The sequence below is a fragment of the Tachypleus tridentatus genome, chromosome 6 (genome assembly GCF_004210375.1).
Source record: "Tachypleus tridentatus isolate NWPU-2018 chromosome 6, ASM421037v1, whole genome shotgun sequence".
Lineage (NCBI taxonomy): Eukaryota > Metazoa > Arthropoda > Merostomata > Xiphosura > Limulidae > Tachypleus > Tachypleus tridentatus.
Genome location: NC_134830.1, coordinates 126,468,119 through 126,482,588, shown reverse-complemented (window position 1 = coordinate 126,482,588; position 14,470 = coordinate 126,468,119). Strand labels below are relative to the sequence as shown.

Below are 14,470 nucleotides of genomic sequence, written 5' to 3'. Positions count from 1 at the left end.
TTTGTTTAGAATTAAGCACAAAGCTACACAATAGACTATCTGTGCTCTGCCAACCATGGGTACTGAAACCTGGTATTTAGTGTGATTCTGCAGATGTACTGCTGTTCCATTGGGAGACATGTTTGTGAATTTGTTTACTGTCCATATACCTTTCCCACAGTTTTGAAGATAGCAAAACAAAATGTTTTGAGTAAAATTCTGGTTAACTCAAGTAGGGTCATTATCTATATAGTATAGCCACCCCACCCCCATCACTAAGAGGAGGTAAAATGCACCACAAGGTTAAATCAGGTAAAATAGTGGTCTAGCAGCAGGTGTTTTAGGGATCTCTAACTTAAATCTGGCATTAGATTTTGTATTCCTAGTCCCCTCATTGATTTATATGACCTTCACAAGTTAAAGGTGCAAAATGTGGGGTATGTACTGAAGGATCATGGGTGAATGTCCTAACAATATTTTTTCATTGGTCTCTTCTTCAAGTAAGATACAAATACACCTGGAGATAATGGAAGAATTTCTAGTATACTGGAGTCTAAAAAATCATGAGCGGACTTTAGAGCACAACAGTACAGACCAAATATTCTATGCTTGTTCTAAAACTAAGCTAAGCTCACTTTATGGATTTGTTGAATCTTCTTGAATTATTCCTGTAGATGATCTGTTAAAAAGTGATTCTTCAACAGGACAACTGTTTTTGAACACTAAGTGCAACTTTTTTTAATTCACTCTAAGTTTCATTTTATACGATCTTCACAATTTGCTGAAAGATAAAATATGATTGTCAAAAAATGAAAATCTAATTTTCAATAAAAATGAGATAAACCTGGTATGTATTTCAGTTTTATTCATGAAATATAAACGATACATTAACAGATCATTATTCGAAAAAATTCTATTCCATTCTTCTTATATAAAAACAATTACAGTATTGTTCCACTCTTTACTAATAAAACATTGATTGGTTGGTTGATTTAGTATTTTATGGCACAAAGCAGCTAGGCTATCTGTGCCAAACATCTGGTGAAAAGGTAAAAGTAAATGTAGTAAATTTCATAAAAGGAAATTAAGGTAAAACAAATTAGAGTTTAAAAACATAAATAGCATAAAACCAATGTTGACATCTAGTCTACAACGTTAAGAGAGAAACTACAGTAAGTGAAGTCGTAAAGGACTTTCTGTTGCATAATGGTTATTATAATAACCCATCAGGAAGACTAACAGGTAAGTACAAGAACCACTATCAGTCACCCGAAGTTGGCCTTTCCAGTCCCCGGTTTAGAGCTACGAGTAGGAATGGTGAGAGCCATTGTAATTGACACAATGTGGGTCCATTTCACACTCATACGCATCCTGGTCCTTGCCACCACAACGAGCACATTTCAGGGAACCACAACATGACGTCTTTGTCATAATTTGTGATCGAATACAACTGAAACCAGCATGCATGGAACTGGTCCAATTGACTGACTCGATAATGAAAAAGGAATACTTAATAAAATTCAAAATCTATCATATGTATGTATAAAAAACATTGCAAGCTTTTAGGAGAACATAAAAGTCTGTTATGCACGAAAACTAAATGAGTTACAAAGATATGTCTGCAAATTGATGATATCTGTTTTGACTTAACATATCAAAGCAAAAGTCAATATTCATGTGAAAAATAAAGTTTCTTTTTTGTCAATGTATAATCTTCATATTGTATTTGAACAGTCTTTGAAATGCACACCTAAAGTTTTAAGTATAATAAGTAATAAAGTATAAAATAAACACATATTTAATAACTGACATCAGATACACAATACTATGTTGAATGGTACTCTCTAAAATGTCAAAAAACATGAGCTTTGACATTTACACATACAAATAGGCTTAATATGAAAACAATTACAGGAATGAAGACAATATTTAAAAATACTATAACAAACTTCTAAGACTGTGACTTATGTCAATGTCTTTTAAGCTTTCCACTAAATTATGTTGTTCATGTTCATCAGTACATAAGTTACATTTAAATCATATTATCACAGAAGCATAAATTATTCCTCATGTAACTAGTTGATAATCTTTATCCAGTAATATCTAAACTTTGCTTTTATTCATCTCTTAAAGCTGTTCTCTATTAGTATCTCTTACCCTTTTATGGTCTTGCACCATATGATGAGACTTGAAATGTGTAGTAATTTCTTCAAATACAAAAATAAACCATAAAAAAAACAAGAGTTGGTTAATTGTATTCTTAATGGATGACAGTTTCTTAACAAATAAGAACCTATACCTTGAGATGAACAGAAAATTCCTAACATATTGATAAGTGTGGAATTTTATTGATAAAGGTGCTTTATTCCATGGAGCTGTTATACACACCACATATCTACTCATTGAAAAATATACAACTTAACACTGTAACAACAGTAAAGAGAAATAAACAGGATTACAAATTTTGACTGTTTAATATATTCTAATTACATATACCAAAATGAAGATTCATAAAAATTATTTGCAGTGAAAGAAACAACAACAGGAAGTGACTGTGTAAAACAAATTAAGTGTGTATTTTATCTACCAATTTTTGGGTCACCACAGCAAGTGCTTTGAGGTGAAGGTGATAAAATAAGTTCATTGCTCACTCAATACAAAACCACCTTGCTTATTTATACTTCAGGAGTTTTTTTACACAGTAAGAGTCACAGTCCAGTCATGATAAAAATGTTTTTTTAACAAGGTATAACAAATCAGAAGTACATAAAATGAAAATCCTCAGTAAAATTGCTTACTATTCAAAATTGTGACAGCAATGTAATACTGTGGTTTGACATAACAATAATGCACATATATAATCCTCAAAAATCTTATCTAGTCAATATAATTATTTGTCATATTTCATGTAAGTGTGATGTTACTGATACAGCTTGTTCAAAGAGCGAGATTCAACATGAAGATACCACAGACAAGAAGCTGCATAAATCTGGATAGCTTGTATGGAAACAGAAAAATGTCAGGATGTGAAGGTGGTGAAGTCTGAAGGTACATTCATCTGAATAACAAGTAAAAGCAAGCTGTTGGAAATGCTGAACAAAATCTTCCAAAGACACAACAACTTGAGAAAATAAGTTACAAAAGCAAGAGGCCATAAGTCCTGGCTCTGAGGCAGAAAATGTAGAACAGAGCCAACCATGTCATGCACAATAACGGTAATACTGCATATAATAAAATAACTCAAACAGGAAACTAATCTTGCATTATATTATTTACAAGCCCAATACCAGATTGACTGAACTAACTTCATTTACCCCCCATACTTTTAAAAACAAACATTAAAAATGTTAAAATTACTTCAGTAAAGACAAAGTTAACACTTTCTTCAAGATTTAACGTGAAATATTAATGCACATCCTAACACAAAAAAGAAACTAATTTTCTAGTATATGATTTGATTTGCAACACCAAACTGACAGCTATGATCTGGAAACAAATAAAACAAAATTTTAAAAATAATTTAACATCATAAAAATATTTTGTGAAAATACAGGTAAACATCGATATAAAACGAATCGATAAAGCGTGATAATCAGTTGGGAGCGATGGGGTCTTAGGCCCCAAATTTTTTGGGGTTTCTACAGAGGCTGCCTCTTAATATTACCACTGCTTAATGTAATCAGCCAGTTAATGTGATCAAAAATCAAAAACCAAATCCACTTCAATCAAACTGCGAAGAGGATGCGGAACCAAGGAGGAAGACAACAGACACTTTTGGAGGCTTTTGAAAGAAAGAAGACTACTGAGTAACTATAAATTTGTGCATTTCAACTTGTTTTATGTGCTTACTATATTTTATTATTAAATTTTTGAAAAATCCGTTTTGTTTCAGTACTGAATTAGTATTTTAAACTTTGCCATGACATTTTTTTATCTGGTAATTATTTGACTTCAGTTTGTACTTAGATTTTAATAATTAGTAAATAAATTATCAAAATTAATTACTATATGTATTAACTTTTAAAATTGAACTAATTTTAATCAGCGTCTAATTGTAAAAACGATCACATGATTGCTCTGACGGAACTACTTTTAGAATATCAGCCCCCATCAAAGTAATGAATTCGATAAATTTCTTTAGAATTCTGCTTTTTACATTTAATTTCAGTCTTAAAATTGAGTTTAATAAATAAAAAAAATGCTATATCATTGGTGTAAGTAGTTTTGTTTGTTTTTCTTTATTTCACTACAAACGCGTAAATTTTGCATTATCGCTCACCCGAGGGTCAAAAAATATATAATCAAATCGGTATAAAGGCAATCAGATACAACGCGGTTGAATTTTTTGGACCCCAACTAGCCTTATATCGATGTTTGACTGTATTTAGCCTAGATTTCATTTATATACACACACATATATTTTTCTTCTTTTAACTGTGAAAGAAGTCTTAAGACTGACTTCACACTAGTTTTAGCACTCAATTTTTATTTATTTTATGGGGTTATGAGTAGATGTTAGATGATTTTAATGAGCTCCTTTCATCATAATTTTGAAATATTAATATCTGATTCAAAAAATCAACAACTATTAAAACTACTGTAATAGCAGTTAATATAACATAATTTATTTCAAAACAACCATGTATATACATATAACAAAAGAAAAGAATCTTAACCTTTGTAAGTAACAAACTTCTAAGTCTTAAAATAAATATGAGTCAAGTTATCATTCAATTTACTACTTGTCATTAAATTATACCAGTTTCATGGAATTTTGCCTTTTGCTTCTAATGCTGGTCAAGGACAAATACTAAAGAAACAAAGCTAAACATTTTTATCCTTAACTATACATCATACATATGACATTTTTAGTTGTTTTATTCAACCATAGCAAACATGTATTTCAATGCAAAAACATGTAATTATGGAAATGTTTAATATTTGCTTAAATATTGTTGTTTCTTTATATTAAACTACAGAAATATGCACTAAAAATATTGCAGATTAGTTGTTACAAATAACATTACAACTAAATGTAAGCTTGTTATATATATACCTATGTGTATTATAAATAAACTGATTTGAACTCTGTTATAGATAAGTTTAATGTATTAATATCAGATTAAGTAAATGAGGCCTTCTGACTTTCAAGAACGAAATTAATACAACATCATAATTATATAACTATCATAAGCAAATTTGTATATATCATCTTGCATATTTAAATTTGTAGTAATTTTAGTTAAATATGTTTTATTTGGGGGTCATCTGCATCAATGATCATCAGATTTATTGAGTAACAACAGGTAATCTCTGATATTTTGACAAAAGACTACTATAAACTTGAATTTAATGTCAGATGGTAGATCTATTATAGTTTTATATTTATCATATCATGATACGTAAGCCACAGTAAGACAAATACATTGCAACACACAAAATCTGTACTACATCTCTAATTAAATGATGTGAAACAAATATTTTTAATCAACACACACAACTATTTTAACAAAAGCACATTTGTGATAAATATTAAGTCATTTACTTGAATTTAACACAGTTCAACCATTCCATCCAAAGACAAAAACATTAAAAATGTTAAATTTACAACAATAAAGATGAGACTAACAATTCCTTTCACAGGTTTTCTCTGCACTTTCTGCAAGTTGACCTCCTCATAATGTCAGCATATGTACAAAGACATGTTAATTCCACTCCACTCCTATGTCACTGACATATATTTTAATCAGCTTACACAAATTTTTATTTTTGTGAAAGTGTGCTCAACCACATTCTTCTACACGGCCAAAAAACCCAAAATATTTCCACAATACCAAACTAAAGAGCATCAAATGCCTTCAAATTTGAGGTGTTGGAATTTCATTTTAATATAAGCATTTTCAAATACACTGAAAATATATTGGTGACAAATATGTGACAATTCACACATAATTTTCTCATTCAAAAGAATATAGTGACTGTAAGTGTTCTGATATGGTATTCTTTGTCAGCTTAAACTATCCTTGTTCTTTCTTTACATTCACTTTTGAATATCCTAAAGTAAATGCTACAAAAGGGGACATAAAGCAGGTATGTTGCCCTCTTTATACAAATGTTTTCACTTCCCACTAGCTTCAAGACTTTCACCTCAGCTCATGTTTATACATAACATTGCTGCATACTAATAAGTACATGAAAATCCTCCACTATATGAAGTGTGAGTCATTTACAGCACAGCTCACTCCCTCTGAATTCAACCATCATTGTAACTGCAAGAAATGATGCACTAAATGAAGGGTGAGAAGTGTGAAAGGAAGTATCTATAAGAAATACATTTCAGTCCATGTAAATGTTGAATGTTAAATTCTATTCACATACAGCTGGAATCCAGCACTGAAATAGTGAATAGATCAAAAAGCAAAATTTACTTATGTAAATCCCCTTCAGGAAGCACTCAAAATGAACCAATAGCATGGGACACCATATACAATGGAATAGTATACAGACATACTCATGGAAGACCACACCTTGAAGGTATCAAGATACACTCTCCCGTTTATAAAAGTTCCCAAAAGACTCAAAATAAGCACTGTCCAGAATCTAAACTGGCTCACACAAATGCTACATGTATAGTGTCGCTAGGTATGTCACACTGCACGTGGTTGATAAACTCCACTAATATCAAAGCAGCATTGGGAATGTGTCATACAGGCCACAGTAAATGGGTCCTCATGATCTTCACTTGAAATACAATGAGTCAGAATGAAAATCCATCAAACAAAGTGCAAATTAATGTTACACTCTACATTACATTTTCACATTGCCTATCGGGATATACCCTGTGCAATTTTCAACTTAGAATTAAAATTCAGAAGAATTACTCTATATTCCAAATGAAATGCTTCCTGTAAATTTATGGACAACATTTAGAAATATATCCTGTGATAAACTAATTTTTCCAAATTTGTTTCCAATGTTACACAATCCAATTACTTTTATAATGAAAAACGGAGACAAGAAATTCATGATGTATAATAAGTGTGACACAAAGTTATTTGATCCAATTGTCATGCTTTCCTGATATGATATGTACTGAACTCTCAAACTAGCTAAGTATCCTTTGTTAAATGCACCTGTTTTAAAAATTCCCATTAAAATCCTTTTCCCTCCATATCCACTAACAGAAACCCAAATGGATTTAATCTCTTTTATGTTACCTATGATATCGTCAACATCAACACACTGTAACTAACAATTAACATATAAAACCACTCTTCCTTCTGTAACACTGTATTTCAAAAGAGCTTATTTTATCAAAATCATATGTTTCTGTAATTCCTATTATATCAAAATTATACATTCATACCAGTGCTTTAAAGTCATATACTTTATCTCACACTCCTAGCATTACAACAGTAACAATCAAGTCTATCCTTTTCTACTGCTTCTGTACTAACTTACCATGCTAAATTTTTCATTTCCTCTTATTCTTTTTGTGTTTAGTTTTTTCTGGTCCTCACCACTGTTTAGTTTTAGTTTAAAACCTCCCTCATAGCTGAGTTAATAGTCTTAGAAAACAAACCAGCTGCTACAGTATTTAAATGCAAACCACCCATTCCAAAATAGCTCCCTTCTTCCTCCAAACTGATCCAAACAAGCCCAATCAGCATGCTCATCCTTACAATTCACATACTAAATCACAAACCTATCATCTAACCCTTGTGATCTACTTATAACTTCATTTACACAGTTAATTCTTGGTCGTATCTTAACAAAGAGTAATGGTCTGTTTCCTTGAACATAAATGCCTTTAATAATCCATTGCACTTATCAGTTATCTCCTCTGACCTACCTTTACCTATTTCATTAGCCTCTGTGCATACCATGAAAAAAAAAAAGACACTTCATCTCTGAGAGCCCCCTTTATCTTATCTCCTGTTATGTCACTGTTAGTTACACTCTCCACCTGTTCTCCCAAGTAACATAATCTAATTCTTTTCTCCTTACTTACCCAGCAGATTATTTATCCATATGTCACCTATCGATAAATCACCTGCAACTTCCACATCCTTCTATTTTCATTCTTTCAGTTTATATACATAAGCCAAATGCTGAAATTTGTTGCTCAACATAATAGGCTCATTACAATTAAATTCATTACTTTTTTACTCTGATACCAAGAACACTGTTTTTATCTTCTTGAAAGTCATTGTCATCTGATATATCCCTTGCATATAAAAAACTTACGCTCCCTCTGAATCTTGCTTCCATTTCCCACGGTGTACAATTCTCTTCATTGCTCGCAACTTCTCCAACCTAAAAATGCTATACAAAAATCGTACATCTTTGTTACGTGTTTACTTAAGAAAAAAGTACGTATGAGCCCGGCATGGCCAGATGGATAAGACACTTGGCTCGTAATCTGAGGGTTGCGGGTTTGAATCCATATCACACTAAACATGCTCGCCATTTCAGTCGTGGGGGTGTTGTAGTGTAACGTTAATCCCACTTTTCTTTGATAAATAAACAGCCCAAGAGTTAGGGTTGGTGACTAGCTTCTCTCTCATCAACTCGCACATTGCTAAATTAGGGACGGCTAACACAGATCGCCCTCATGTAGCTTTGCACGAAATTCAAAAGAAACAAAGTACGTAGCACTCCACGTACGCACATAAAACTCACTAATTGCGCCCATTATACTCAAAAATGTTTATTTTATAATCACCACTTTGTCTTCACACTAAAGTGATAAAGTTTATCTTTAATCACACAGAACGTACAAGTTATTCTTTTATTAGATTTGACGATATACGCAACGTTACTGTAATTTCGCCTTTAATAACACACCTACATCTAAAACCTGAATTTAAATTAATGGATCGAATTTCATGTAAACAAATTCATTCTTCACAACGAAGACACAGTAAACTAGCTTTGAAACTGTATTTTTTATCACATAATGTATTTCTTCTATTTTATGATTCATCACTAACTTGAAATATACCTCAGTATAAGGTTGCACATTATTGTGTTCTGTTTACCTATTTTTTACAGTTTTATTTAATTTTTTTATTCAGTTTATTTGGCACCACAAAATACCATCAACTGTCCTTGTGGATACATGTTAAGGGAAATAATGTCTGTAAGTTGTGAAGAAGGATTTACTTTGGTTTTTATTCTTTTCACCTATTTATGTAAACATTTCAGGCACACAATCTTTTTTGTTTGTTTGTTTGTTTGGGAATTTCGCACAAAGCTACTCGAGGGCTATCTGTGCTAGCCGTCCCTAATTTAGCAGTGTAAGACTAGAGGGAAGGCAGCTAGTCATCACCACCCACCGCCAACTCTTGGGCTACTCTTTTACCAACGAATAGTGGGATTGACCGTCACATTATACACCCTCACGGCTGGGAGGGCGAGCATGTTTAGCGCGACGCGGGCGCGAACCCGCGACCCTCGGATTACGAGTCGCACGCCTTGCGCGCTAGGCCATGCCGGGCCTATCTTTTTTTGTAAAAATACGTCTTTATAGCCATTTAATGAGAAAACTAGATAAATTAGAAATACGTTTGGAATTATCCCAACTTTAAAGCTTTTATTGAAACGAACCATTTTTGCTAGTTTACTTTTAAGTATATTTTACACGAGATGATAATTAAAAGCCGGCTACTAATTTAAATTTCCTTATACAGAGACACAAAACAACTTTGAATAGATATAATGTGTTCTATTATAATATGCGAAGTAGGCAAAAAAGATTGTTGTGAATTTCAGTCAGAAGGAAATATTACAAGAAAACACCTGTACTAATTACATCATGACATAAGAGTTCACCTGTTAAGTAAAATTTATACGACGTTTACAACTTACAATGTGTGCTTGAAATGCTACTTTTCCTTACAACAAAGCCACAGCGGGCTATCTGATGCGTCTACCGAGGAGAATCGAACCACTGGTTTTAGGGTTGTAAATCCGTAGGCTTACCGCTGTACCAGCGGTGGACTGTTGTTATTATAATAAAAATGCAATTTATTTATGTTATAATTTCATACTTTAACTTACTTTTTCATATCTATAAGTCTTAGTAACTTTTCTCAATTCCCAGTGGCTTTACACAACCAGTTTCTTCTGCTCTCTTACTACTTGATATTTAAAAAGGTGCCAGATGTTAACTCAGTGACTGATATTTTGAAATTAAGCACAAAGCTACATAACTAGTTATCTTTGCTCGAATATCGAAGATTCTCAGTGTAACTATTTCCTGAACAGTGAAAGTCACGAAACCAGTAAAAGAAGGAAATAAAAGTGATATATTCTTATTCATATCCACAAGATAATCTTTGCGATGTTTTAGATATTACGCTAAGTGACAAGCGGTATATATGCGAACTTACAACGTTGGAGACCTGGTTTCGATGCCCATCATAGATAGCACGCAGATAGCCAATTGTATAGCTTTGTCTTAACTTTAAACAGTTAAAGGTTTGGTTATATATATATTTGTTTCACTAGGATAAACACAACCAATGGCTAGGAACAAGGCTGAAAGCGTGAATTATGGCCATGAAAGCTCAAAAGAAAAAGGTTAAATATCTCTATTTTTTGGTTGTCTAGTATTAAAAGTACTACCGAAATATTTTACAATTTCAGTGAAATATTTTTATAAAATATTTATTTTATCATATAGTAGACCCGAGAACAAAATCGCCTCTTCCTTCCAAACAGTACAAACATCAAAAGAATGGAATTAAAAACCAACCTAACTTCAGTTACTTCTCTTCGCCAAAACAACCACAAACAGATTTCTCAGCAATTTCAATTCAAAATCGGAGAAAAGAAATCTACAAAGAAAATATTTCATATCAAAATACTTATTTCAACACATGAATTTCCACTTTCTAAAACTGAACTTCTTGTTCCTTTTCAAGCACTAAACAAAGCCAGATGTATTAGTGAAAAACGAAACAGTTGATTTATCTTTACGAAAGCAAACTGAACCTAAGTTTCGTTTCAAACATTTAATTAATCAACCTACATGTTGTGATAGTGACGATAATTGTATAATTTGTACAGATCGTTTACAACTACCAGTATCATATCCACCAGGATGTAATAAATCAAAGTTGTCTCAAATGATATAATGGAGAACAATCGTTACAGTATACACTTCCCTTTTGGCTGTTACATCTAAAACATTTAAATAACCGGTGTAATAATTTTAGAGGTAATTTGTTTTCGAATTTCGCACAAAGCTACTCGAGGGCTATCTGTGCTAACCGTTCCTAATTTAGCAGTGTAAGACTAGAGGGAAGACAGCTAGTCATCACCACCTACCGCTAACTCTTGGTCTACTCTTTCACCAACGAATAGTGGGATTGACCGTTACATTATAACGCCCTCAAGGCTGAAAGGGCGAGCATGTTTAGAGGTAAAGCAACATTATCATCAGTTAACAATTTTCAATACTTAGTTATTCAAGAGGATGACAAAAGTCAAGTTTAATTTAATCAAAAATTCAAAATATACTCCGAATATTCAGCTGATAAAAGTGACTAATCATGTAGTTGTAGTAAATAAATATCCTGAACTCTTTTCTTGTTAGAATAAAGAAAAACTATATAAGCCTAATATTTCAAGGCATAATTATACAGAACCATAAGAAAAATCCTAAGCATAAAAAAAACTAACACATATCTTATATTCCTTACATCCGACCAGGTTCTTCCCCAACCATTGTTAGTGTTAGTTTAAAAGGATGAAAACGTAGGAAGCAAACCATATTTATTACAGGCCAAAAATATTGAAGACAAAGGAAAATCTTGTTCAGCATTTCGTTGCGATATAACACATATGTTTCTTAAGAAGAGTTGGAAACAAATCAAAATATATTGGACTGTGTTTTAAGTGAGAATGAGCTATCGTTACCTTATGATAGAATATAAAATAATTTGACAACTGGAATAGACTACACACAGACAAAATATGACAAAAATCGAATTTCACATCACAGCCAATCAATTCCACAGACTTAGTTCACTCACGCATTTACGACACCACGATAGGGTAATGACGGATTAAATAAAATGAAATCATTTACATCACTCTTTTCCTATAGATGTACATATCAACGGACATTCGAATTAAAAATCACTTTCATGTGTTTCTATTGATTATTCTAGGTTAAACACCAAAGTAAGGAAGTGTGAAAACCGTATGAGTTCTTACACATCTGACATTTATAAACAGTGCCGTACCGTGTCTGATAAGCGTATCTCAGATAAAAAATATAAAAAAATGAGAAGTCTCGACATATTCTTGAACAAACTCTGCTATGACCAAAATTTTAATATTCTTATTTCTTCTACATACCTAATGTAAACGATATTTTAAACCATGTTTTGGCTTTCCGTTACAATTTCTTCCATGTCGAAAGTGAAATTTATAAATTTAAGTTTTTCTGTTAACACTATGTTACTTTTTGTATTACTTAAAATCTGCTTTATCTTATTGATCGATTTAAATATACGACAAAAAATTTGTTGATTTTCAACACTTTAAATAAATAATACTACTACCTGTAACATAAGGCACAAAAAAACATTCCTTTTAATGCTTGAGTAAAGAAGCACATTTGATTAATATAACAATTACTTGGCAAACAACAATCTGTAAATATAATGAAGTGATTCAGTTTTAGGAGAAGGTACAACACTTTTCGAAAGAGTATTATTCTGTCTTCTTCAGATATTGTCTTTAGCAAAGCAGTACCTAGTTTATATATGAGTACAAATACAAGAGACACAATAATCTATAGCAAAAGAAATGTCATCATTTGAAAAGGTTGTGAATAAAAGTCAAGGTTGGTCAAGTTTATAGTTGGTGAATCAATGAAGCGAAATATGGTTGATATTGCTACAAACATTATCAAGGTTCAGAGAAAGATCGTTTGGTTTGATGATCTCTGTAGTTTCTAAACAGTATCTTTTGTTTTTAGTTTCAGGAAAGCGTGGAAGAAAAGTTTAGTTGCATGGTATTTTGTGATCAGGTTCAAATAGATGACATGTTTAAAACGATATCTGGAATTAATTTCAACTCATATGACCTTTACATTCTTTCTATGATTTAGTTACAAAATGGGATTCCATGTATATGTTTTGTTTTGTTCCTTTAGTAGTAGTTATTTAGGGTTAGGTAATAAAATGTTTATATTATTTCAAACTTTAATGTCAGTGATCGAGTTATTAAAGAGGCTAATAATTTCATTAAATATTTCTGGCATGAAATGGTATGTCGGTAGAATGGATAAGGTTATTATAATATATTGTGTGATTTTGGATGTTAATAAAAGCCCTATTATATATGTTTGGCTAAACTTCTAGGTAGTACTACAGTTTCTAAGTTTCCTTTGTGGGTACATGTTTTCATAAAATGTAATAATGAAGTTGTAAACCCAGGAGTCTCCTCCTAAAACTAAAAAGGTAATCGTTCCATTCATATCTTACATACAAGTATTTAAATATCTGTGTGCGTATAACATGAAATAATTCGTAAAGATATTAGTGAGAAATTTCTTAGAATTCAAATTATTAATGGAAACAGCTTTATAATATTTTCTTTTCAGGTTTAAAATGAGAAAAAAACCAACCATGATGTTACTGAAAACATAAAATCTTCCCTTTGTCAGGATATCACATTTTATCGAAGGACATTCCCAGCAACCAATTAGCAACCCTCATAGAATTCACCACGATAAAGACAAACTTCATGTTCAACAACCACAACTATATACAAACAAATGGCCTAAGCATGGGCAACCCAGTATCACCAGTTCTAGCCAATATTTGTGTGACACAAGTTAAAACACAAGCAATTAACACAGCATTACATCCACCACTATACTGGTACAGATATGTAGACGACACGATTGCGGGATTCATATCTACAGAACATACATTTAATTTTTTTCAATCACATTAACTCTATACATCCCAACATTAACTTCACATGTGAACAGGAAGAAAGCAATCTAATATAATTTCTTAACCTAAAAATTACAAGAACCGATACACAATTTAAAACAGAAATTCACCGAAAAATCACTCACACTGGACTGTACACTCCTCGGGACTCAGCACATGAAACAAAGCAAAAACTCAACATTCTAAGAAACCAAATAATCACAGCCATAAAAGTATGCTCACCAGATAAAATTAACAACGAATTAGACAAAATAAAATAATACTTCTTATATTCCCGAAATCAGCAGAAAAATAACCAACATTTGGCAAAAATTAGTAATAAAATATGACATTCCAGTTAATACCAAATTTATTCAAAAACCAGGCACAAAACTAAAGTCTATACGAGGTAAAAACTACACTGACAAACACCACACCAACATTATTTATAAAATACAATGTAATAACTGCCACGACTTCTGTATTGGAGAAACAAATAGAAAAATGGGAACCAGATTCAAAGAACACAAAAA

General features: G+C 31.9%; 1 long non-coding RNA gene across 1 annotated transcript; it reads right to left on the bottom strand.

Moving 5' to 3' along the window:
• Positions 1 to 824: 824 nt before the first annotated feature.
• On the bottom strand, positions 825 to 8,836 carry LOC143253604 (uncharacterized). Its single transcript, XR_013029729.1, has 2 exons — positions 7,991 to 8,836; positions 825 to 1,463 (listed from the first exon to the last, which is right to left on the bottom strand). It is a non-coding gene; the product is annotated as an uncharacterized LOC143253604 (long non-coding RNA).
• Positions 8,837 to 14,470: the final 5,634 nt, after the last annotated feature.